Source organism: Protopterus annectens, chromosome 2.part0 (assembly GCF_019279795.1).
Source record: "Protopterus annectens isolate FY-2018-M chromosome 2.part0, PAN1.0, whole genome shotgun sequence".
Lineage (NCBI taxonomy): Eukaryota > Metazoa > Chordata > Ceratodontiformes > Protopteridae > Protopterus > Protopterus annectens.
This window is the reverse complement of record NC_056728.1, coordinates 1738630130-1738656548: the sequence shown is the minus strand read 5'-3', so window position 1 is coordinate 1738656548 and position 26419 is coordinate 1738630130.

Genomic DNA, 26419 nt, shown 5'->3' with positions numbered 1-26419 from the left:
GAGTGCTGTGGCAGCTGATCTTATCATTGCCAAACACTACTCAATCCTCATGACATCTTCCCATCTCTTCAAGAAAAAAAACATATTTGTTACTTCTACTGGCAGACCAACCAGGTGGCCAGATGCACAATATACCCCCCCCACCTCCTGCCGCAGTCATTCAAGTCTCATTTCTTTGTCCTGCTCCAACCCTCGTTCCTCACACTTTAACAGTAAAAAAAGTCTTCTTTTAAACTGTAGCAAACTGTTTGCTACAAATGTAGCAAGCAGTTGCTACAATTTATACCCTGCTTGCACAGAGTGCTGCAGTGCTTAGATTTTAGATAAAAAAAATATTTTATTTTTAAAACTGTTGCAGACTGCTTGCTATAATGTAACAAGCAATTACTACAGTTTATACCATACATGGAGTACTACTGTGTTCAGATATGACCACAATTGCAATACTGGCTTTTAAAAGCTGGCATGCATTAAAGAGCAATTGGGATCGGCCAATTGCATCCCTCCAACTTTTTGCACCAGGGGCAGTTACTCCTCTCACCCTGCCCTAGCTACACTACTGATCTCTAGGTATCTGTCTTGAGGTAATGTTGTCTCTAACCAACTATATAGTCTAACTCCAGGATCACACTGCAGTGAGGAAAAGGACATATACCTTTTACTTGCCTTTTTCTAATTGTTGGGGAAATGAACTGTTGGGCAAATGAACTGTCAGGCAATTGGGCTGCCTGAAATTTCTGTGGGGCAAATGAACTTTAGGTGAAATGAAGGTGACCCATGCATCCACAGTTCTCTTTAGGTCAAAATGAGTAGTACACACAAAACCCAAGGAATTGATATAATGGTCATTGTGCACTTATACCAGGTTTCTGCAACAACAAGTACATGAATGTGCTCCATTTGCTGGAGGGCTTCTATGTATTCCAGCTTATTGTTTAGACTTCTACCATTTAGTACAGCCATCTTAATATGGTCCAGTGGTTGATTTGTTTTGGAAATGAGATTGGAAGGTTTATCAGATGGATCTTATCGTAAAAAGGCACAATAGGGTTGCAAAACTTTTGCCAATACTGAGAAGCCTTGGAATGAAAGCTGCAAACTGTCCCTGGTAAAGCAAGAATGGCTGTCAAATATATCATCCCATGCCATCACATATTAGCTCCCATTATAGTGACTTCAGCTGCTCAGTCAATTGTTAAAGCCAGTCTTTTCTTTACACCTTGGCATCATTTTTGGATGGAAGGATTCCACTCGGTACTATGGTCGTTTCTGCATTTGTGACATGCATGGAGAGCTCTGCCATGTCTCATTTCATATTCCTCAGAGTTCTGTATAACAGATTGTTAACCCCAACATGGGCGGCAAGCATGCCATTCTCATACTTGTCTGGTTTAAGGGTCCTAAGGGGTCTCATCATTCCTAGTTCCTGAGAGATATCTCACTGTCATCCTGCTTTTATCCAGCTTTGTGAGTGTGGAATCTGTGTTTCTAACTATGGAGTCACCAGTCACTAGTACATTTCTATTTGTATTTGAAGAATGCTTTGATGTAACTAGTCCTGTTTGTGCTTTTCGTGGTGATTCCCATTGTGTTGTCTCTAAATGATGTTGCATTGTTCAGTTTGTGCTGAGCCTTGCTCCTACTAGTTTGTTGTGGCTTGGCTAAGGAATTTTTTACTGTCACATCATGTTAAAATTTAACATAAGTATATATGGTGTGTGCTATGGGTGAGTGATGCTCACAGGAAGAGTTGTTTGTGAGAATGTGACTTCAAATTTGGCTAGCTACTTGTATCTTTCACAAATAGATAGCAATGGGTTAAGTAAGACACAATTATCTGTGAGCATCAGGTGATTCTTACAATGACTCCATATACCAACTGCTATAAGGCTGTCAACAGACTGTAGACTAGTTGGCAGACCTTCCATTTTGACCAAGGGTACAAGGTTTGTCGGGGAAGAAAAGCAGACATAATAATAATGTTTTGGTTCCTAAATTAAAGTGTTAACTAAAAAAAAAAACAGTAAACATTGATTAATTATGGTTTGGTTTAATGACTAAGTTAACTACATGCAGTCAATATTCTAGTCATGCCTGACAATAAGGTATGTTTGGTGGATGAAAAGGGCAAGATACTAATATATTGGTTCCTAGTTAAGATATACTGATTTGAGATAAAATATAATAAATATTGATAATGAATTTACCTTAAGAGCCAAAACCAGGTAGGCAGTAAATCATTTTGTCTAGTTTACCTTTAAGATTGGCTATAGATATGCAGTGATATACTACTGCTGCTTAACACTTTGATTTATACAGGTATAACAGGAAGGTTGAGTTTGATAAGATTCCTAACAGATAGTCTGAAATGGAAAGTGCCTGCATCTGCTGAATACAGCATTGCCGAGGCATTGCATGTAGCATAAGAAAATAAGCAAACTCCTACACAAGGGAGGTGTAAGGACACACACAACAACTGGCAAAATAAATCCTATCAAGATTGTGATTCTCTCCAAAATTATACATGCCATAAAATCTATTCCAGTACAGTTTGGCCACACATCAGTAAATAAGTTTCAGGTCCTACTTGAAGACTATGTTGAAGCAAGGCAACATACAATTCCAAGCCAGGAACTCCTATCTTACCCTCTGAAATGGATGGTGTTTGATACACCTTCCTTCAGAGATTGTGGCATTTAATATAGTACACTAGATTAGATTGCACAAAGAGAATAAAGATGCAAAATTATGGTGAGGGGACTCTATGGTTCTCTACAAAGGTAAGGTTTGGCTGACACTTAGGGAAACCAAGAGACAGGGAATATGGAACTAGGAGAAATGTGTTGGAAAACACCTAACTACCAAAGGATCTGCGATCAGGAAAATGTTAAAGATAGAATTCCAAGACATGAGCAAGTAAAAACGGAATAGGCGTATATGGATGGGAACAATTAAGGGAGCTAGGTAAGTAAGAAAATGGACAGGAGGTAAGATTCCTTCTTCACCGGGAAACAGGAAATTGTTTCCAGCTTGTGTATCAATGTCACTTTGCTTTTAATACATTGATAAGTGCTTGAACACTGCACAAGGGAAGAAATGCAAAGAGGCTGCTTGGAGCAAGTAGAACAACGTGAAAAAGGAAAGAGGTGGATTAATGTATAAAGATATAAAACAACATAGAAATGTTAAAAGAAGAGCTAGACTGGACAGGGCCTGGATGATTCAGAAAAAATATTAAAGATGAAAAAAGTCAGGACAATTGGAAACGTAAGCAAGAAAATGCCTTGTATCTTAAGAAATGGCCAAATGTGTAGGTTCAACAAATGAGGACCCTCCATTCGTGGAATAACACTCTAAATAAACGACCATGGGATAGAGGAATGTCTCATTGGAAATGTTAAGAGATGTAGAGCTGAAAACACAGGCATGATTCAGATGTTTTGTGAATATAGGGGGGGTGGGCACAACAATGATTAAGCCAGACAACTCAAGGGTAGACTGAGATAGTTTGTAAAACCTCAGTTTGGTAATCTCTGGGACTAATGGTAAAAACACATGCACCAGGCTGGTGTAAGGAGGAAGTGAACCCTTGAATTCTACTGACACTTGTAGCAAAAATGGTCATAGAAAGGGAATGGAGAACAATATGCTCTGTAAAACTGAGGAGATTGCTTGTGGATCATTTGAAACTAATTGGAAAAGTTGAATGTTTTCACAAACTGAATGCTGTGCAAATTAACACTAAAAGCTGGACATATGCAACACGTAGTTATTGGAATTTTATCAAAGTGAATGAGTTATAAGCTATACTGGATGTTGTTCATGTTTGATCACTATGTATGTGGAGGACAGAAAACAGAAAATAACTCTTTTTCAATGCTAGCATTGAAAAAAATACTTATTTTACTCAAAAGCTTTGCTGTTTTTGCACTCTGTGTTTTATTAAAGATATCTAAGTCCTGATGGTTGAGCCTTGCATTTGTGTAGTTTTCTGTGGATTATTTTTTTACGTTTGGACTGGTTTGAACACCAAGAGGGTCTTATCTGTTTGTTATTTGAGGACAGAAAACACATTGGTCCTATATAAACCTCTATATAAAATGTTCAAATATTGTTTAATTCTGTTAATGTATCTCGCAGACTGCGTATACATGCTGTGATGTAGTTCAGTTTATTTACAGTTTTGTCATTCATGTTCTTTTGTTTTGAAAATTTAAAAAAAAATATTTCAAATATCTTGTACAGACCACTGAATCCTTGATTCATTCTAATCTATCTATCTATCTATCTATCTATCTATCTATCTATCTATCTATCTATCTACCTATCCATCCATCTATCTATCCATCCACCTATTTTTATGTCTGCATGGCTACGTTGTTCTGGTGTGACAACAAATCATGATCAGGGTACTATAGGACTGCCACACTCTGGCACATAATCTCTCAGAAATATAGATACCAAGTTATTAAGCATGGGCAGCTTTGATTGAAATTGCTCTGGTTGGGATGCTATATACAGGCACTTGTTACAGCAACAATGGAAATGGTGTAGAGCTATGGCAGGCAAGCTTTATCATGTTAGCAACCTGTCCGTTACTGAAGAGTTTACTGAAAATGGCACTAGGCCAGCTATGAGTGCTTGTTTGTGAGGCACATTGGTTCATCACATCTATGCTTGTCAAGTAAATCATTTATAGAACTCTGACAGCCTTGTAACCAACTACCACAGGTTATGCTATATGTACTCCCAGTAACATATTGGTTTGCTGAAGACAGAGAGAGTGAATCAGAGATATTCATTTTGGTAAGATTCTCTTGGTAAAAGTAATTCATACAACTGAAGATTATATTTGCTAAATTGTAAAAATGAATAATTTTCAAACAGGAAGTAATACCTCCACACCTTGTGCACATTGAAGCTTTGTGCTCTGTATCACCTACTTATGCCAATCAGCTCTGAGTTTGCTGAATTCTGGGGGAAAGGCATATTTCTCCCAGTGTAGGGTTACTACCTGTCCTTCTTTGCAAAGGACAGTCCTTATTTGGGCACTTGTGTCCTGAGTAAAAAAAAAAAAAAAAAAAACAGAAAAATGGCAAATGTCCTGAGATTTTATGAGAAAATATGTCATAAGCTTCCTTTTAAAAGTTGCATAAAACAATTATTTTATATCCAAAACACCTAAATATCATATGGGACAACATAAGCAACTCAAATGCTACAATGATAAGCTTTTATTTTTTGCAAAAAAAAGTAGTGTTCAGTCCTTTGCATTGCCTGCAGCCAGAGTTTGCCCTGCAAAAACTCATGTTTCCACAAAAAATGTCCCACTTTATGCATCTAAAAGGGATGGCAACACTACGAGTGCAGTGGTTTTAGTTTCAGAATACTGGAACAGATGGGAGTCACCTACATTTAACATGAAAATGCTGTTATTCTAATAAATATGTTGTTTACTCTACTATATTGCTGTTTAAAGCACTATCTGGAAAGTTATACCAGAACAAATAAAATCCATACTATCATTCAGAAATTTCTGTATGGACCTGACAAATTCTCTGTTCAAGCTTCAAACATGGCTCAGTCACTTTGACTTGAGAGGACCCTACATATATTCATAAAAACAATCTCTATTCACAAACTTAATACACTCAGATAGATGTGCCTTAATTATTACTGTCCCCTTTCCATTCTACGTCTTTTCTTCCAAAGTTAGCTGCTAACTCCAACACTCACTCGTTCCTAGTACACTCAGATAGATGTGCCTTAATCATTGCTGTCCACCTTCCATTCTACGTCTTCTCTTCCAAAGCTAGCTGCTAACTCCAACAATCACCCATTATACCTCTCAACCTCTTAGTGCAAGAAATCTGGACAAAGTCCAACAAAACGGGGAGACAAAAGGCCAAAAATAGGGACATATTTTAAATTTGCTCTTATAAACTTAGAAAGTTGCTAGAGTAACAGGGTTTATTTTAACATACATTTTCTGAAGGATTTGAAGTCTAAAATTCAAATATATGTCATTATTTACTGATCTCAGTCCTAAGATCATCCCAGTGATTTGCCAGGAAACCACACATTTATGAGGACAGACCAAAAACGTGAGACAAAAATCTGGACATTCTGTGAAAATCTGGACAGTTGAGAGGTATGCCACCTATTCCAAGTACACTCAGATAGACGTGCCTTAAATCATTCCTGTCCACCTTCCATTCTATGTCTTGTCTTCCAAAGTTAGTTGCTAACTCCAACAGTCACCCAATCCACCCTTGCTCGTCACTCCTCACCCCATAGTCTTTGTTTCTTGTAAGTGTGTGCTGTATATTCCTATATAGATACATACATACATGTGTGTGTGTGTGTGTGTGTGTGTGTGTGTGTGTGTGTGTGTGTGTGTGTGTGTGTGTGTGTGTGTGTGTTTGCATTATATAAATATAGATAGATATATATGGTCTAATACAAGTGCTTGTATGCTTGCATGCTGGTAACTTTCAACACACTTGCTTGCAGCCACTTGGTCAAAACATCAGGTGACCTAACTCCTACTAGCCCAATCTCCCATAACTACTTAGCCCTCCCAACACCTGACCCGAAAAATATATATAGCCTTACTACAGTCATAACTCTAATCCTAAAACCCCACTCAGTTCCCAGCATACGTACGTACTTCTTTACCAAAAAAATCCAGCCTCTATAAAATTAAATTCTCTAATTGCACCCTATACTTGAAACTTCACTCCTGCTCCATAAACCTGAGACGTCCTTTCCATTCCCTAATCAAAATATCACTTCCTGCTCTTTAACCCTAAAACTTACTTACTGCTCCCTAAACTTAAAACTCCCTTTCCACTCCGTAACACTAAAAGTCCACAACAGCTTCCAAAACTTAAAACTGCAGTCCAAGTCCTAACCCCAAAACTGCCCTCCTGCTCCCTAAACCTAAAACTGTTACACCCTAAACTACACTACCAACCTCCCTCGCCCCCTCCCCAACTGTCAACACAAAATCAAATTCAAGTTCAAGCATGAGTGACAGCCTACAGGAGCCACAAGATATATTTAAATTGCTAGCTTTGAGATAGCTGGCCTTCAAGCATTTAGTTCTGGATTACTTGTAATAGACACATACATGTGTGAATATATATATATATATATATATATATATATATATATATATATATATATATATATATATATATATATATATATATATATATATATATATATATAAACTCCAAAAACCAATCCAGCACATCAGAAACGGGAGACACAGGCAGCACCAGCTTCAAGTGAAAACTTTTAATAAAAGCACGATCCCCAAACCGGTTTCGCTACGAAGAGCGTCATCAGTAGGTACAGAATAACGTAAGTATACGTATTTTATAGGGAAGCCAACTCCACGCCCCCTTAAAGTGCCCCAAAGTGCATAAACATTTACATTCACATACATATAGTAAAACATGATGTCTAACATTCATATCAATAACCCTTGGTAATGTTTAAATATACAAAAATTTAACTGTCCAAATACAAATATTGTATGATTTCTAAGCAAACATATTCCTAAAAGCCTATAGATATTATTAATCTCACTTGAGAAAGCATGATTAAATATGGTAATGTATAAACATCAACTGTATACATACACTCACACTGACACACATATATGTACATATACACACATGTATGTCCTTGCACTATAACCTATCAATACATTGACAAACATATACCATATCCATACTGATATACCAACTATATAAATCCCAAGCAAAATCACCAGTGGTCATTAAGACCTGGTTTGAAAAGTGCCCCCAAATTAATAATCCACCTACGCTCCATGTTAGTAAGTAGCTGATGTCGTAAAGATTCGTTGATATCATGTGATTTTAACATATCAATACCCACAAAGATAAAGTGAGATGCCTGATGTTGTATAGTATGCTTATATAAAGCACTACGTATATGTTTACATTTAATATCACTGATATGTAATGCAATTCTTTGTTTAAAACTACAAGATGTTTGCCCGACATAAAATGCCCCACATTGGCATACTGCCATGTAAATAACCCAAGAGCTGGTACATTTAATATGATGTCTAATATCATAGACTCTACTGGTATTAACCGAGGTAAATGATGTTGTTCTGGACACCAATTTGCAATGTTTACAATTCCCACAAAAGGTACATCCTGGACGACCTACTGGTACATTTATTGAACTAGTGACTTCATTCTTAAAACCAGAGAAATGTTGTCCTAAAGTTTTCCCCCGTCGATAGCCAAATTGGCATTTATGTGGTATAATGCTCGAAAAAAACAGGTCACTAGTAAAAATGTGCCAATACTTAGAGATAATCTCCTTAATCTTAAATGTATTGCTTCAATAGGTGGTAACAAATCGGACTACTGATGTCTTACTAGTATTCTCCACAGTTTTATTTTGTAATAACCCTGTTCTATCTGACACCTTACCCTTTAAATAAGCTTTATTCAATATAGGTGTATGATAACCATGGCCCAGAAACCTCTTCTTTAAAACTGCTGCTTGAGATTCAAAATCATCTTCGGACGAGCAAATACATCTAATACGCTGGAATTGGGCTGTTGGTATATTGTTAATGATATGTGGTGGATGACAACTATTAGCCTGTAGTAAGGAATTTTTCGAAAATGGTTTCCTGTGTAATGCAGTTTCTACAATACCATCAAGTGTCTTAGTGACATGTACATCCAGGAAATCAACCATAAATAAATCTATCTTACCTGTAAACTGTATCCCAAACATATTTAAAAAAAAAATATATATATATATATATATATATATGTGTGTGTGTGTGTGTGTGTGTGTGTGTGTGTGTGTATGCGTGTGTGTGTGTGTGTGTGTGTGTGTGTGTGTGTGTGTGTGTGTGTGTGTGTGTATATATATATATATATATATATAGATATATATATATATATATATATATACATATATATATATATATATATATATATATATATATATATATATATACATATATATATATATATACATATATATATATATATATATATATATATATATATATATATATATATATATATACATATATATGCGTGTGTGTGTGTGTGTGTGTGTATATATATATATATATATATATATATATATATATATATATATCCTGGGGATTCAATAAAATCCATGTAGGCAAAGTGTAAAGCCTACACGGAAGGTACTGTGGCCATGTATGCGGAACCCCCATAGTAGCGCGGCATGCATATTAATGAAGGCACGTTACTGAGGGAGAGCCATGTAACAAGGTTATTAAATCAATGCAGGGAGTCTGTTACTGGGTCCGGAGATGAGTGACACATCCCCTGCACTGTCAAGGTGCTGGATATCAATGTATGCATATGTAATAAAAAGTTGTTTTTTTGTGTTTACGCAGTGCATTGTGGCACACAGAAATGGACATGTGCCAGACATCTACAAATAAAAACTGGATATATTTAATTATGAATGCAAAGCTCAAGTTTAAACATAGCTGAGCAGGTTTGCAAGGCACGCCTTGGTGCTCAGCAGTGCTTAAACGTAGTAGAGGGATATATGTAAAATTATAGCAGTATTCCACATGGCAACATAGCCAAATGGTTAGATTGGCAGGTTTATGTGCAGTAGGTGCAGAGCACAAATACAGAGAGAGATTATTTTGTAAATATACAAATACACATTATGAGAATTATGTTAAATCCTGATTACATTTTGTGTGATTACACAGATAGTTATTAAATTTATTTTGCAAATACACATTAAGAGAAGTGCTATTAAATCTTGATAGAATTTTGTATGAATACACAGACAGGTTAATAATCATTTATGTTGCAAATACACATTATGAGATGTATTTTTAAATCCTGCTTTGCTGCGTTCAGCTATGCTCGGCTAAGCACAGCTAAGCCTTGCCAAGCACTGCTTAAACAAGGAATGTTTTAGCAGTGCTTAGTTGCTTTGTGCATTGCTAAGAAGTGTGAAGCACTGCTAGGAAATGCCAGTTTAAGCATTGCTCAGCACATCTAAGCTGGTTTGTGCACTGCTAAGCATTGCCAGTTTAAGCACTGCTCAGCTGAGCTCAGCAGGTTTGCACGGTGCTAAGCAGTGTGCCGCATATTTAAAAATTGCTCAATTGCAGTAACGGGTGGGAAAACAGTCTTATTAAAGTGCAACAGGTGGAAATACAACAGAATCAGTTGGAGTTTGAACCTGGCAGGAGCTATGGCAGGTATTGGAGAGGGTGTGCACTTCCAGGTGCAATGGTTGGGGCTTTCTGGAGTCCAGGGTCATAGTTAGACTCCTTGTAAAATACCATGACATCCAGCTGCTACAGACCAGCACCAGGGATCAGAGTACAAGTCAGAAGCCTGGAACCAGCTGGCACGCGATCTCACCAGTGCTACAGGTATTCCCCCACACAGGTGAGCAGGTCCATCATCATTTTGGCAATCTGAAGCAATTGAAGTGGGGACTTCTGGACACCTGGGTCCAGGATTCTTGAGATGGGAATGCCACACAAGTTTGTAAATACTGTTTGCATTGTTTTACCAATACCTAATATGAATGTGTGATAGACAGGTATGCATAATGGTGCACTTCTCTCCCTACAGCTGCAGAGGAGAGAGCTGGCAACCTAGAGGCCTATGCAGGGTTGCCTGGCCAGGGTGCAACATGTGTGTGGTGAGTACATATGTATCTTGCAATCTATAGTCATGTAAGCAAGGAGTAGTGTATTAACTGCCATTAGGTATATACTGTTTTGATTGTACTACAATGAATGTGGTCATAGAGCTGGACTGCAATAAGTGAGTAATGCCAGGTATAGTTCAATAAAGATGAAAGCATGAAATCTGAGAATGTTAAGGAAATCAAATTTCTACTGCATTAATTGTGGAATTACAGCTGTATTGAAACACCTGCATTATATGAACTGTTCTGCAATAAAGATTGGAAAATTATACCAATCACTACATGAAGTCTCCCCTAACAAAGCTGTGTTTTGCAATATGTGTGTATTTTGGGCTGTTGTTCATGAAACTGAGTATTACATCTGTTGTGAACTAAAAACACAAAGAATACCACTACGTGACTGACGATTAGGTAATAAAGAGTGTTCTGCTAAACTGTAGATTTGGAGCTATACTACATGATATAATGCATTATGATATTTGCTCTGCAGTAAGATCTGAACATATAATAGGAACTCCCAAAGTATATTGTGCATCTCAGGATTGTCTTGTGTTAACCATTGCATTTCAGCTATATGCATTGCTGCTATGAGGTACACTGCTGCATGCAAGTATGAAACTGTAATAGCTGTAGACTGCAAATATACCATCTGCCACTGTATATGGGTCAGGTAGCCAAACCAGCACTCTGATATGGTTTTACACATCACAGATATTTCCACTCACTAGGGGTATATTGTCATCGCTATGGTGTATTTCTGCATATAAATGAACTACGCCACCTGTTCTTCTTGGATCATAACATAGGATGCACAACATGGTGCCAGAATGGGATCCAGAATTAAGACTAAGAAACACTCAGTTAATGTTGGAATAATATAGAGGAATGGGTCATCCGTACTGCAAGGACAACTCATAAAAACAGGATTGCTGTCTTTATCTGTTGTATGGAAAGTGCCACTGTCATGTACCATGCTGTGTTAGATTAATATATGTTGACAGGATGAAATACTAAAAATATCCTAGGTATCAAGCAAATCTAGACAGCTATGTTGGGATAGAGGGAGAAAGCCATGCCTATGGCCCATGCAATTTGAGTTCATTTAGTTGCTCAGGTACCCGATGGAATTGACAGAGGAGGATGGGCATACCTGTCCTGTTGGGGGTGAGGCATAGATGATCATAATGACTGCCAGAAAGTGTGGCTGCCGACCTTATATCTTCAAAATGTGGAATTAATAGATCATATATTTTGGCAATTTTTAAACTGTCAATATATGCCATGATACTATAGAAACAGAGATGGGAGGTCGGTAACTATTTGACGGAGCTGCTAAGGATCAGTGGATTAATCAAGCTGCTTCAGAAATCCACAGAGCCCAGTCCTTAGCTAACCATGTTTTAAAAGAAGCACCTCTATACTGCTTTTGAAGGTTTTGCAGAAAGTTGAGGAATTATATTTCATCATGAAGTAAGAAGCAGCATTTACATGGTTTTGAAGAATGGATGTTATTCAAGTGTTTGCAGACCAGTCAGGTTTGTGAAGGCTTAAGGCTATTGATATCAACGGTGATATTTATATCTCTCTTTTTTATGGTACGTTGTGTTTTTGGACTTGTGAGGGAACTACTGGATTCATAGCTTCCTATTACAAGTTTATAGTGACTTCTGGGACGCTCATGTTTTTATTACAATTAAGTGGGCCTTTTAGCTCACGGATGCAAGTGAGAAGCCCTACCGAAACATTGCGCAGCTGACGGCAGCAGCAGAGTTTATAGGACTTGGAAGTGGCCAGCCTATTCATTTTTTTTAACTATTTGGGTTCATAAAGGTTAATAGCTTGGCTCGAACAGGAAATATGGACTATGTGTACCATTTAAGGACATTAATGGACATTTGAGTAATTGTATGTTTTAGTATTGTTGTCTTGATTCAACTATTTGGTTGTGAATTTTGTATCAGATGTGGTATTTTTGACCAAGGATACAGACGTTGAGCCATATTGAATTATCAACAGTTAGATGATATAATAGTGTTCTTATTAGGCCTTTAGTAATGGCCAAGTAAACTTGGCTTTCATCTGTGTGTTTTTTTTTTTTTTATGCATTTGACCTGTTGGAGGTTTATATGAATATCGACTGCATGGTTTAGATACAAAATTATGCTTAAAATAATGATTGTTTTGAGTTTTTAACAGGGAATGGACAGTGCACATTACAACTTATGAGACTAAGAACACTATCCCCTACATTGTTTACAGGCAGGCTTTCTAGGGGAATGTGGTGAACTCCCTCATATATATACAAGTTGTGATTCATGATATAACACTGATTACAACTTAACCTACAGTAGCAACGATGGCTTTTTGAATTGCTATATAGGACATTGCAACTCTGTTTTTGCTTTTTATCAAAGCTATATGTATGTGTCCTCGATTTTATATGATAGGATATAAGTGTTGTTGTTGGGAACACGCTTCTTTGGTAAATCAATAATCCTCGGACGTTGCTTTTCCCTCATCTAATAATTGTCATTTGGGAACTGTGTGTTAGTTGGTTTGGGCTTCTCTACATCATCCATTTTTCTATAGACAGAGGGTTATATTACTTAGATAGTTGCATACACACAAGGGACCTTTCTAACTCTGTCTGACCTAAATATCTTTTAATTTCTAATCTGACTTCATCTACCATGCTCACTTTTCCTACTATAATCCTTACCCCTACATCTATCCTAATCCTCATTCTACTTCCTTTGTATCATGCCTCCTCTTATACCAACTTCCACCTACCTACACTCTATACTTCCTCCTCCACACCCCCACCTCACAAATCACATCCACAATATCTCTGCCTTTTTATTTCCCTCTGAACCCATCCTGCTCTTAAAAGTAATACTCTTCTGAATCCCTACTAAATTCTACAAATCCAAACTCACTCCCTACCATCCATTCCTAACCAAACACAATCCTCACAAACGTATTCCCTTTCTCTTTTACCTCTGCTTAGCAGGCGACATTCATCCCAACCCAGGACCAAACATTTCTCTAACAAACAACCCTAGCTCCAACAACAAATCCACCAGTAAATACCTTAAATTCCTCATCATCAATGCCCAAAGCTTAGCAAATAAGCTTACCCTCTTTCATGCCTGGCTCAATCATAGTATACCTGACATTGTAGCCATCTCTGAAACCTGGCTAAAACCACACATAACCAACTCCGAATCCCCCCCCCCGGCTATCAATCTCTCCGATCTGACCGCCTAAGTAAAAGAGGTGGTGGTGTAGCTATAATCTACTCCAATCATTTGTCCGTCACTCCCTACCCTAACCCTATCCCTTCCTTTAATAATGCTGAACCCTACCCTAACCCTATCCCTTCCTTTAATAATGCTGAACCCTACCCTAACCCTATCCCTTCCTTTAATAATGCTGAACCCTACCTAACCCTATCCCTTCCTTTAATAATGCTGAACCCTACCCTAACCCTATCCCTTCCTTTAAAATGCTGAACCCTACCCTAACCCTATCCCTTCCTTTAATAGTGCTGAACCCTACCCTAACCCTGTCCCTTCCTTTAATAATGCTGAATCCTACCCTAACCCTGTCCCTTCCTTTAATAATGCTGAACCCTACCCTAACCCTATCCCTTCCTTTAATAATGCTGAACCCTACCCTAACCCTATCCCTTCCTTTAATAATGCTGAACCCTACCCTAACCCTATCCCTTCCTTTAATAATGCTGAACCCTACCCTAACCCTATCCCTTCCTTTAATAATGCTGAACCCTACCCTAACCCTATCCCTTCCTTTAATAATGCTGAACCCTACCCTAACCCTATCCCTTCCTTTAATAATGCTGAACCCTACCCTAACCCTATCCCTTCCTTTAATAATGCTGAACCCTACCCTAACCCTATCCCTTCCTTTAATAATGCTGAACCCTACCCTAACCCTGTCCCTTCCTTTAATAATGCTGAACCCTACCCTAACCCTGTCCCTTCCTTTAATAATGCTGAACCCTACCCTAACCCTATCCCTTCCTTTAATAATGCTGAACCCTACCCTAACCCTATCCCTTCCTTTAATAATGCTGAACCCTACCCTAACCCTATCCCTTCCTTTAATAATGCTGAACCCTACCCTAACCCTATCCCTTCCTTTAATAATGCTGAACCCTACCCTAACCCTATCCCTTCCTTTAATAATGCTGAACCCTACCCTAACCCTATCCCTTCCTTTAATAATGCTGAACCCTACCCTAACCCTATCCCTTCCTTTAATAATGCTGAACCCTACCCTAACCCTGTCCCTTCCTTTAATAATGCTGAACCCTACCCTAACCCTATCCCTTCCTTTAATAATGCTGAACCCTACCCTAACCCTATCCCTTCCTTTAATAATGCTGAACCCTACCCTAACCCTATCCCTTCCTTTAATAATGCTGAACCCTACCCTAACCCTGTCCCTTCCTTTAATAATGCTGAACCCTACCCTAACCCTGTCCCTTCCTTTAATAATGCTGAACCCTACCCTAACCCTATCCCTTCCTTTAATAATGCTGAACCCTACCCTAACCCTATCCCTTCCTTTAATAATGCTGAACCCTACCCTAACCCTGTCCCTTCCTTTAATAATGCTGAACCCTACCCTAACCCTGTCCCTTCCTTTAATAATGCTGAACCCTACCCTAACCCTGTCCCTTCCTTTAATAATGCTGAACCCTACCCTAACCCTATCCCTTCCTTTAATAATGCTGAACCCTACCCTAACCCTATCCCTTCCTTTAATAATGCTGAACCCTACCCTAACCCTGTCCCTTCCTTTAATAATGCTGAACCCTACCCTAACCCTATCCCTTCCTTTAATAATGCTGAACCCTACCCTAACCCTATCCCTTCCTTTAATAATGCTGAACCCTACCCTAACCCTATCCCTTCCTTTAATAATGCTGAACCCTACCCTAACCCTATCCCTTCCTTTAATAATGCTGAACCCTACCCTAACCCTATCCCTTCCTTTAATAATGCTGAACCCTACCCTAACCCTATCCCTTCCTTTAATAATGCTGAACCCTACCCTAACCCTATCCCTTCCTTTAATAATGCTGAACCCTACCCTAACCCTATCCCTTCCTTTAATAATGCTGAACCCTACCCTAACCCTATCCCTTCCTTTAATAATGCTGAACCCTACCCTAACCCTGTCCCTTCCTTTAATAATGCTGAACCCTACCCTAACCCTATCCCTTCCTTTAATAATGCTGAACCCTACCCTAACCCTGTCCCTTCCTTTAATAATGCTGAACCCTACCCTAACCCTATCCCTTCCTTTTAATAATGCTGAACCCTACCCTAACCCTATCCCTTCCTTTAATAATGCTGAACCCTACCCTAACCCTGTCCCTTCCTTTAATAATGCTGAACCCTACCCTAACCCTGTCCCTTCCTTTAATAATGCTGAACCCTACCCTAACCCTGTCCCTTCCTTTAATAATGCTGAACCCTACCCTAACCCTGTCCCTTCCTTTAATAATGCTGAACCCTACCCTAACCCTATCCCTTCCTTTAATAATGCTGAACCCTACCCTAACCCTGTCCCTTCCTTTAATAATGCTGAACCCTACCCTAACCCTGTCCCTTCCTTTAATAATGCTGAACCCTACCCTAACCCTATCCCTTCCTTTAATAATGCTGAACCCTACCCTAACCCTATCCCTTCCTTTAATAATGCTGAACCCTACCCTAACCCTATCCCTTCCTTTAATAATGCTGAACCCTACCCTAACCCTATCCCTTCCTTTAATAATGCTGAACCCTACCCTGACCCTATCCCTTCCTTTAATAATGCTGAACCCTACCCTAACCCTATCCCTTCCTTTAATAATGCTGAACCCTACCCTAACCCTATCCCTTCCTTTAATAATGCTGAACCCTACCCTAACCCTATCCCTTCCTTTAATAATGCTGAACCCTACCCTAACCCTATCCCTTCCTTTAATAATGCTGAACCCTACCCTAACCCTGTCCCTTCCTTTAATAATGCTGAACCCTACCCTAACCCTATCCCTTCCTTTAATAATGATGAACCCTACCCTAACCCTGTCCCTTCCTTTAATAATGCTGAACCCTACCCTAACCCTGTCCCTTCCTTTAATAATGCTGAACCCTACCCTAACCCTGTCCCTTCCTTTAATAATGCTGAACCCTACCCTAACCCTATCCCTTCCTTTAATAATGCTGAACCCTACCCTAACCCTGTCCCTTCCTTTAATAATGCTGAACCCTACCCTAACCCTATCCCTTCCTTTAATAATGCTGAACCCTACCCTAACCCTATCCCTTCCTTTAATAATGCTGAACCCTACCCTAACCCTATCCCTTCCTTTAATAATGCTGAACCCTACCCTAACCCTATCCCTTCCTTTAATAATGCTGAACCCTACCCTAACCCTATCCCTTCCTTTAATAATGCTGAACCCTACCCTAACCCTATCCCTTCCTTTAATAATGCTGAACCCTACCCTAACCCTATCCCTTCCTTTAATAATGCTGAACCCTACCCTAACCCTATCCCTTCCTTTAATAATGCTGAACCCTACCCTAGCCCTATCCCTTCCTTTAATAATGCTGAACCCTACCCTAACCCTATCCCTTCCTTTAATAATGCTGAACCCTACCCTAACCCTATCCCTTCCTTTAATAATGCTGAACCCTACCCTAACCCTATCCCTTCCTTTGATAATGCTGAACCCTACCCTAACCCTATCCCTTCCTTTAATAATGCTGAACCCTACCTTAAGCCTATCCGTTCCTTTAATAATGCTGAACCCTACCCTAACCCTATCCCTTCCTTTAATAATGCTGAACCCTACCCTAACCCTATCCCTTCCTTTAATAATGCTGAACCCTACCCTAACCCTATCCCTTCCTTTAATAATGCTGAACCCTACCCTAACCCTATCCTTTCCTTTAATAATGCTGAACCCTACCCTAACCCTGTCCCTTCCCTTAATAATGCTGAACCCTACCCTAACCCTGTCCCTTCCTTTAATAGTGCTGAACCCTACCCTGACCCTATCCCTTCCTTTAATAATGCTGAACCCTACCCTAACCCTATCCCTTCCTTTAATAATGCTGAACCCTACCCTAACCCTATCCCTTCCTTTAATAATGCTGAACCCTACCCTAACCCTATCCCTTCCTTTAATAATGCTGAACCCTACCCTAACCCTATCCCTTCCTTTAATAATGCTGAACCCTACCCTAACCCTATCCCTTCCTTTAATAATGCTGAACCCTACCCTAACCCTGTCCCTTCCTTTAATAATGCTGAACCCTACCCTAACCCTGTCCCTTCCTTTAATAATGCTGAACCCTACCCTAACCCTATCCCTTCCTTTAATAATGCTGAACCCTACCCTAACCCTATCCCTTCCTTTAATAATGCTGAACCCTACCCTAACCCTGTCCCTTCCTTTAATAATGCTGAACCCTACCCTAACCCTGTCCCTTCCTTTAATAATGCTGAACCCTACCCTAACCCTGTCCCTTCCTTTAATAATGCTGAACCCTACCCTAATCCTGTCCTTCCTTTAATAATGCTGAACCCTACCCTAACCCTGTCCCTTCCTTTAATAATGCTGAACCCTACCCTAACCCTGTCCCTTCCTTTAATAATGCTGAACCCTACCCTAACCCTATCCCTTCCTTTAATAATGCTGAACCCTACCCTAACCCTATCCCTTCCTTTAATAATGCTGAACCCTACTCTAACCCTATCCCTTCCTTTAATAATGCTGAACCCTACCCTAACCCTATCCCTTCCTTTAATAATGCTGAACCCTACCCTAACCCTATCCCTTCCTTTAATAATGCTGAACCCTACCATAACCCTATCCCTTCCTTTAATAATGCTGAACCCTACCCTAACCCTATCCCTTCCTTTAATAATGCTGAACCCTACCATAACCCTATCCCTTCCTTTAATAATGCTGAACCCTACCCTAACCCTGTCCCTTCCTTTAATAATGCTGAACCCTACCCTAACCCTGTCCCTTCCTTTAATAATGCTGAACCCTACCCTAACCCTATCCCTTCCTTTAATAATGCTGAACCCTACCCTAACCCTACCCCTTCCTTTAATAATGCTGAACCCTACCCTAACCCTGTCCCTTCCTTTAATAATGCTGAACCCTACCCTAACCCTGTCCCTTCCTTTAATAATGCTGAACCCTACCCTAACCCTGTCCCTTCCTTTAATAATGCTGAACCCTACCCTAACCCTGCCCCTTCCTTTAATAATGCTGAACTTGTAACTGGCCTTCTAAAATTAAATGACCATAAAAATATCTGCATCATCTCCCTCTGTATTCCTCCTGGTAACAACACCAATACCCTGGAAGACATCCTCTCCTGGACCTCCTCTAATATTAAACTTGAAACCTATATTATGGGTGATGTAAATATTGAATGGCAAAAAAATCATCGACCCTAATCTTACCATTTCAATCAATCTCTTCAGTTTCACTCAGCTTACTAACTCCATTACTAGGCCCAACAAAACCAACCCCCCAGGCTCCATCCTAGACTGGATCCTGGTATATCACCCTAACAAAATAACAACATCTGGTGTCACTCCTGGCACATTAGGTGACCACCTCCCTGCCTTCACCCATAGAGCTACACCCTCTTTCTCACATTCCCACCAACTCTTACATACTTGCAACCTCGCTAACTTTAACCCTTCTACCTTTTCTGACTCCCTTAAGTTCACTAACTGGAACCCACTAAAAACCCTACCTTTAGATGATGCCGTTGAATATTTCAACTCTACATTCTTAACTGTCCTAAACTCCCTAGCTCCAATAAGAACAAAAAGAGTTAAAGCTAAAACCACCCCATGGCTTACCAAAGAAACAAAAAAAATTATGCTACAGAGACAAAACCTGGAAAAACTATCTCCAACATAAACAGCCTGTATTGTTACTTAAATGCAAACAGCTGCAAAACCAAGCTAAAAAAAAGTCATTAAAGATAAAACATCCTACTACATCAAACTCCAAATAAATCATGCAAAAAACCCCAAACAGTTCTGGAGCTCTATTTATTCCCTCCTCAAGCCTGGTACAAAAAACAACCCATGTCCTGATACTAGTAAATCTGAACAAGAAATCGCCAAACTATTCAACACCTTCTTCATCTCTTCTATTGCTGATCTAATCAAGACCTTCCCCAACAATAACCCTCCAACCCCTCTGCTCAAGATTCCTCCTCCTCCTCCTCTCCTCCTACACCCCCTACTATTGAACTTAAACCTGTATTCACCTACCTTATAAAAAAGCTTCTCTCCAAACTTAAACCTTGCACCAATGCCCCTGACAACATTCCTTCCTCCTTAAAAATTGCGTCCGACGGTATTGCTCTCCCTATCAGCATCCTGATAAATAGATCGCTACTTGAGTCCTATGTACCCATACTATGGCGTTCTGCATTTATTCTACCACTCCACAAGGGTGGTAAAAACCTGTAATGTTTCCAATTTCCGCCCTATAGCCACCCTCTCACCAATCTCTAAACTTCTTGAAAAATGCATACACCTACAGCTCATGCCATTCCTTACTGAACACCAGCTACTCTCTCCTACCCAACACGGCTTCCGCCCTGGACTCAGTACCAACACAGCCCTTCTACCCTTCTTACATTCTGTCAATCTAGCTCGAGACTCTGGTAACATAGTTTCAGCTGTTCTACTAGACTTATCTAAAGTGTTTGATACCCTGTCCCACACCCATCTATTAAATCATCTATCGAATCTCTACATCTCCCAAAAAACTCTTTCCTGGTTCTCCAGCTATCTTTCTGACATGTCCCAAGCTGTCAAATGGGGCCAGGCCTCCTCCATTTTCCTCCCCACCCCTACAGGAGTACCACAAGGTTCCATACTAGGCTCTTTGCTATTTAACATCTTTATTAACGATTTCTACAAAGCAATACCCAATACCAAAATTGTCCAATATGCAGACGATTCCACTTTGATCTGCTGTGCCTCTAACCTATCTGATCTTCAGTCTCTAACTCAAACTGCCTTCTCAACTACTGAAAACTGGATGCTCCAAAACCACCTCTCACTAAATGCTAACAAAACTAAGATTATTCTATTCACTCCCTCAAAATCCACTCCTATTGATAAAAACTTGCTTCAAATTACCAGCCTTAACAATTCCATTATCAAAGTCATTCCTTCTGCCAAACTCCTAGGGGTCACCATCGACGAATACTTAAAATTCAATACTCACATCCAACTTAACATTAAGAAAACCCACATAAAACTCGGCCTACTCTACAGAAACAACCACTTCCTCACTCCCTCCACCAGACAAACTTTGGCCACTACCTATCTCCTCCCCTCTCTTTTGTATGGCGCTCCTCTGCTTACCAATCTATCTTCCACCCTCACCTCCAAACTGGAAGTATGCTACAACAAAATCTCCAGTTTTGCTACCAAGGCAACATACTCCTGCCATCACTGCACCTCCCTACACTCTTTAAATTGGCTTGAACTCATTAATCAACTTGACTATCTCCAAATCGTCACAGCCCACAAATTATTATTCCAACCTACAAGCTGCCTGCATTATCTAATATCCTACAACCATATAGCCCCCCTTAGACCCCTTAGATCTACTCACCAAAACCTTATAATTGTCCAAAAACCGAAGCGCCCAGCTGGTCAGCTTCTACTCTCCTTTTCTCTAGCCAGAAAATGGAATGCCCTGCCCTCTTCTCTGAGGACCTGTGACAATATACACACACCTTCAAAACACAACTTCATTCTTACCTGTTTCTTCACAGGAAATGTAACTGCACTCTTCAAATCATACATCCTAAGCTCTGCTCCTCCTCCTCTCCTGGCTAACCTTCATACCTTCCTAATTTCTCTCATATACTTAGATTATAAATGTAACTAAACAGTAACATCCAGCCATTATGCTTTATGCCTGTCTTTCTCTTGAAATTTTTTAATAGTTTTGCTGAATTTACTGAGTGATACCTTTTTTGACTGTAATACTACCTGTTGATTGTTATACTACCTGTTGATTGCAATGCAAATATTTTTCTTGTAATTCTCTATGTAATGTAACTTTGTATTGTGGAGCTTTTCTCCCCGGGCCTCCGCTGAAAATGCTGGTCACCAAACTGGAATAAATAAATAAATATATTAATGTACAGTTCACCTGCTGTCTCTGTCATGCATGAATCTCTTGCATGTGTGTTCAACTGCTAGTGCAGTCTTGTACAACAATCTACTTCTATAATAAGGCATAATTTGTTAGCAGGTGAGCTCTAGACAAATATCAGTCAGTAAATATGCAGGAGTGGCTCAGTAGCTCAGTTTGGTAAATGCTAGATCTGATGTGCATTTTGTCATACACAGACCAGGGTTCGAATCCAGTGACAAGTACTAGTAAATATTATTGAATCACTTATGTATTGCTAGATGTTCTCCCCACAGAAATTACAGGTAAATAAATAGCTGCAGTAGCCCTTAGAATGTGTTAATAATTTGTGTGTTCAGATGTAACAGAGTGTTAACAGCATTGCTCAGCAATGTGATAAGAAGTTAGAAAATAAAGGCAACAAGTACAATACTAATAAAATTTAATACAATAAGTAAAATGTGTAATCTTGGTATGGCTGTATGCCTGGTGTGTCTGTGAATGTCTGCTGATAGCCTAACCCCATGTCTGCCAAGGATGGCATGATAGTTGTAAACTCTCTGTACTGTGCACGATACATGTCTCTCAAGTGTCACACTGTCACGGACTGTGATCACTGTTACCTAATCCCTCTGTCACTGATCTATCATTGACATGATTTATGTCAATAGCACAGTCACACTACATTAGTCCACAGTACACCTTGGTGGTCATATATGTCCCCCTGACATGTAATAGTCCTCTGTAGTTGTGTACCTGTAGGTGTTACACCTTGACCCATACTGCCCCATGCGGATAGCTTGAGAGGTGTGTATGTGCTACAGAAGCTATAGGGCACTTGTATATATAAAGGAAGGACAAACCTGTAGAGTATATAAGAGTACTGTTGCAAACAATATAGCCTAGACTGGTATTAATAGACTGTATTTCTCTCTCCCCCACCCCTTATCTGGATCATAATTTATTATTGTTATACATCGGTTATGGTTTACTATCAACATATATTCTTCTCAAAATGTTATGTTGGTCCTTGTGTTTTATTTTTATGTACTACAATGGTTGCATGCTAACATACCTTGTTGAATTACCTATGTTGTTGGCTTTTGCCATAACTGTTATTGGCATGCTGTTACTATACTGTTTTCTTACTTATTGTTTTGTTCCATATACTATGCAATGTTATGTTACTGGCTTATTTGCAATGTTCTGGCATGCTGTTATAACTAACTAAATGGTCATTACTAACCTGTACACTTTGAAATACATCAACACCCTATCTTGACTGGGTAGACCAGTTCCTGACGATCTGCCTACCCTACCTCAGCTGTCCATGGCACCAGGTCCCAACACATCTGGGACTCAAGTCAGTAGTGCCCCCTCTGCTGGCTCTACACTACCTATGGGAGGAACTACTCCAGGGGACAGGGCCCATCCCCCCTGGGAGCAGGAGTGGAGGGGAGTTGTCACCCAGGAATAGCTACCGGTGATGGTACACAGGATCATGCATCATGGCTATGCAAATCACCCATGCCGGATTGAGGGCAGACTGGCCAACTTGGAGAGGGTAGGTGCCCCAGGCACCCAGCCTCCAGCACAGTCACCTTTGGAGCAATGAAGGAGCAGTGTTGGCTTCCCATGGGTGGGGAACTCAGTCTCACTGCTGCTGTCTGGAGGCATATCCCTCTCTGATTCCACAACACCCTACCCATCCAAAGTGTTTATCCCCTCATGTGTCACACACTGCCCCTGTATGTTGTCATGTTGGTCTTGTCTGTATGCAAATGCAACCTCTCCTACCCAACTTACCTCTCTACATGTACCTATATCCCTTCCCAACATTCCACTCTCACCTTATTAAAAAAAAAAAAAAAAAAAAGGAGGCACCTGTCCTACAAAAAAAAGTCACCCCATATGTAGCTCTCCATTTCACATGCACATCCACTGGACACATTTAATTATTATATGAATTAATCAACACAGATAGGTTGCCCTTAGAGGCTCCAAATTACAAAGTCTGTACAACCTGCACAGCTGTTCCTGTACAAGAAATGGAGAGGTATGGTCCTTTCTTACACTTTCCTGCATAACCCTACCTGCCTTTCAGTCTATTTTTCCCTGCTTGCCCCTATTTCATCATTTTCCTATCACCCTTTTCCCCCTGCTTGCCCCCATTTCATCACTTTCCTATCACCCCCTTTTCTTTTCTTTTTTATAATTAGATTCATAGGTTTGTACTAGGCTAATTGCCCTGGTGCCTTTACAAGCCTAGCCTATAGAAGTGCCCTGGCATCATGCTGCCAAACATTAGTTCCTAGTGACTATATCAAGCAGAGCCACTGGAGTGATCCCCGGGGTGAACTTTCTATTACCAATCCACTCATCAAGATTTCTCTTGAAGAGGGACAGCAAGGTACTCTGCTTGACATGTATGGGAAGTATATTTTAGAGCACGGGTAGTCTCTGGGTGAAGAACCTGTCCCTCCAGCATGTTCTGTTGATTGTGGTAATAAGGGTGAGGTCTCTGAAGCATGTGGTGAAGACGGATTGGGATTTCTTTAGATGTAGCATTTCTAAGACAGCTGGCTCAGACATGGCTTTGTAAGTCAAGCAGAGATCGCATCTAGGTAGGTGATGTGAGACAGAGAATAGCTGGAGTCTTTTGAGTCTATCTATGTAGGACATTTGTTTAATGCCTAGGATCCTCTTTGTGAGGTACTTCTGTGGCCTCTCCAGCTGTTGCAGGTGCCTAGTGAAGTACATGCCAAATGGGGCATTATACTCGATGATTGGCCTAATGAGGGAAGAATAGGTCCATGATGATGTGCTCCATAGATTTACATATCAGACTCATCAGGCTAATGGGGCGATAATTCCCAGGGTCTGTAGTTGCTCCCCCTTTTTGGAGAGGGATGACAGTAGCAGTGTGCCATTCAGTAGGAGCAAAACCTGAGGTGAGGCTATGACTGAACAGAGCACACAGATGTGGTGTGGGTTTAAGCAGAGCCAAACAGTGAAGTGCACTGTGCAAACCCACACAAACCCGCTTAAAACTGCTTAAAAATGCCTTATTCATCTTCTGTGTTTCTGATCCTGTTAGGTACATCTGCAAAATAATCACCCCATGCCAAGTCATGAACCCAGGCCCCTGTCAACTACAGAATAGTGCATTAGCCCAATAGGCCACTCAGCTCTGAAGTAAAGCAGGTGTTTCCATTAACATATCCTGATTGCCAATAACACACTGCATGTATATAAAATGGGAAAATTAGCAGTGTACTTGGAGCTGTGATGCATACTCCATACCAGTAGATAGACAAATAAATAATGGTGGATGTACGTGAGGCCTGGGATAGCAGGTATAGCTGTCAACTGCACAGACTTTTGCAATATGCCCACAGTTGTGCCAACTACATTTGGCATGGTTTCCACAAAGCCTTTTCAGTGCACTGAAGTACTGACAAGTCAGTGCAGATTGAGGTTAGAAAATCATGACAGACAGTTCAGTGTCACATGTCATACCCATCCAAACACATGTGCTAATGCGAATCCTGTGTAACAGACTGTATGCATGCACATATGTCTAGCAAATACACCTGCTGCAGAGTTGACTCAGTAGCTCAGTCTAAGCTTCTAGCATGCTGTACATTTTGCCACCCACAGTCCCAGGTTCGAATACAGTCTGTTGCACTTCAATGACATGCTTGTGAATACAACAAATAATGACTGAGTCCTGCAGTTTTAACCAAAACAGGTTGCTGCTACTGCATTTACTTCTACCCATGTTAGCACATCAAAGGCCTGTAGGTAGGGACATACCTCACAAATATGTATAGTCTACCTATACATCAACTACCACTCTCCGATTGGCACTGCTACATAAAATATGTAACTTAAGCACATGTCTCATCTAGACTATTATGGGTACCCTCACCCTGGCTCTGCTGTAATGACAGAGCTGACACTGCTCCCTCACTGACACATACAACTTGCTGTCCTCCAGTGTGTTTACACTCCCCAGCATTGGTCCTGGGTAAAAAGCAGCAGCTGCAGCCAGCAACATATGCAGCAGTATGTTCAGCTACCTGCTATAGACCTACCATACCTCACAATTTCCTAGAACAAGGGATCTGCACAACATTCATACATAAAGGGGTGGGGGGATGGTTAAGTGACAGGGATGTGTCACAGTCTGCCTTTACAAATACACACAGCTGATAGACCAGCAGCTGCTGCAGCAGCATGCATATTCTGATGTGTATGACGTATGACACACGTGTGTCTTCCCCCTTACTAACCTCAACCCACATTGTTTAACACTGAACTGCTACATAATCAGAAAGTCAGTTGTCAATGCCCAAACATAGCAAGCAAAACTGTGAACATACCACATAAATCCCAACAGTAGACAGTATTTGTACCTACCGTCTCCGATGCTGTAGTCTCCACACCTCAGTAATGTCCATCTCAAAGACTAGG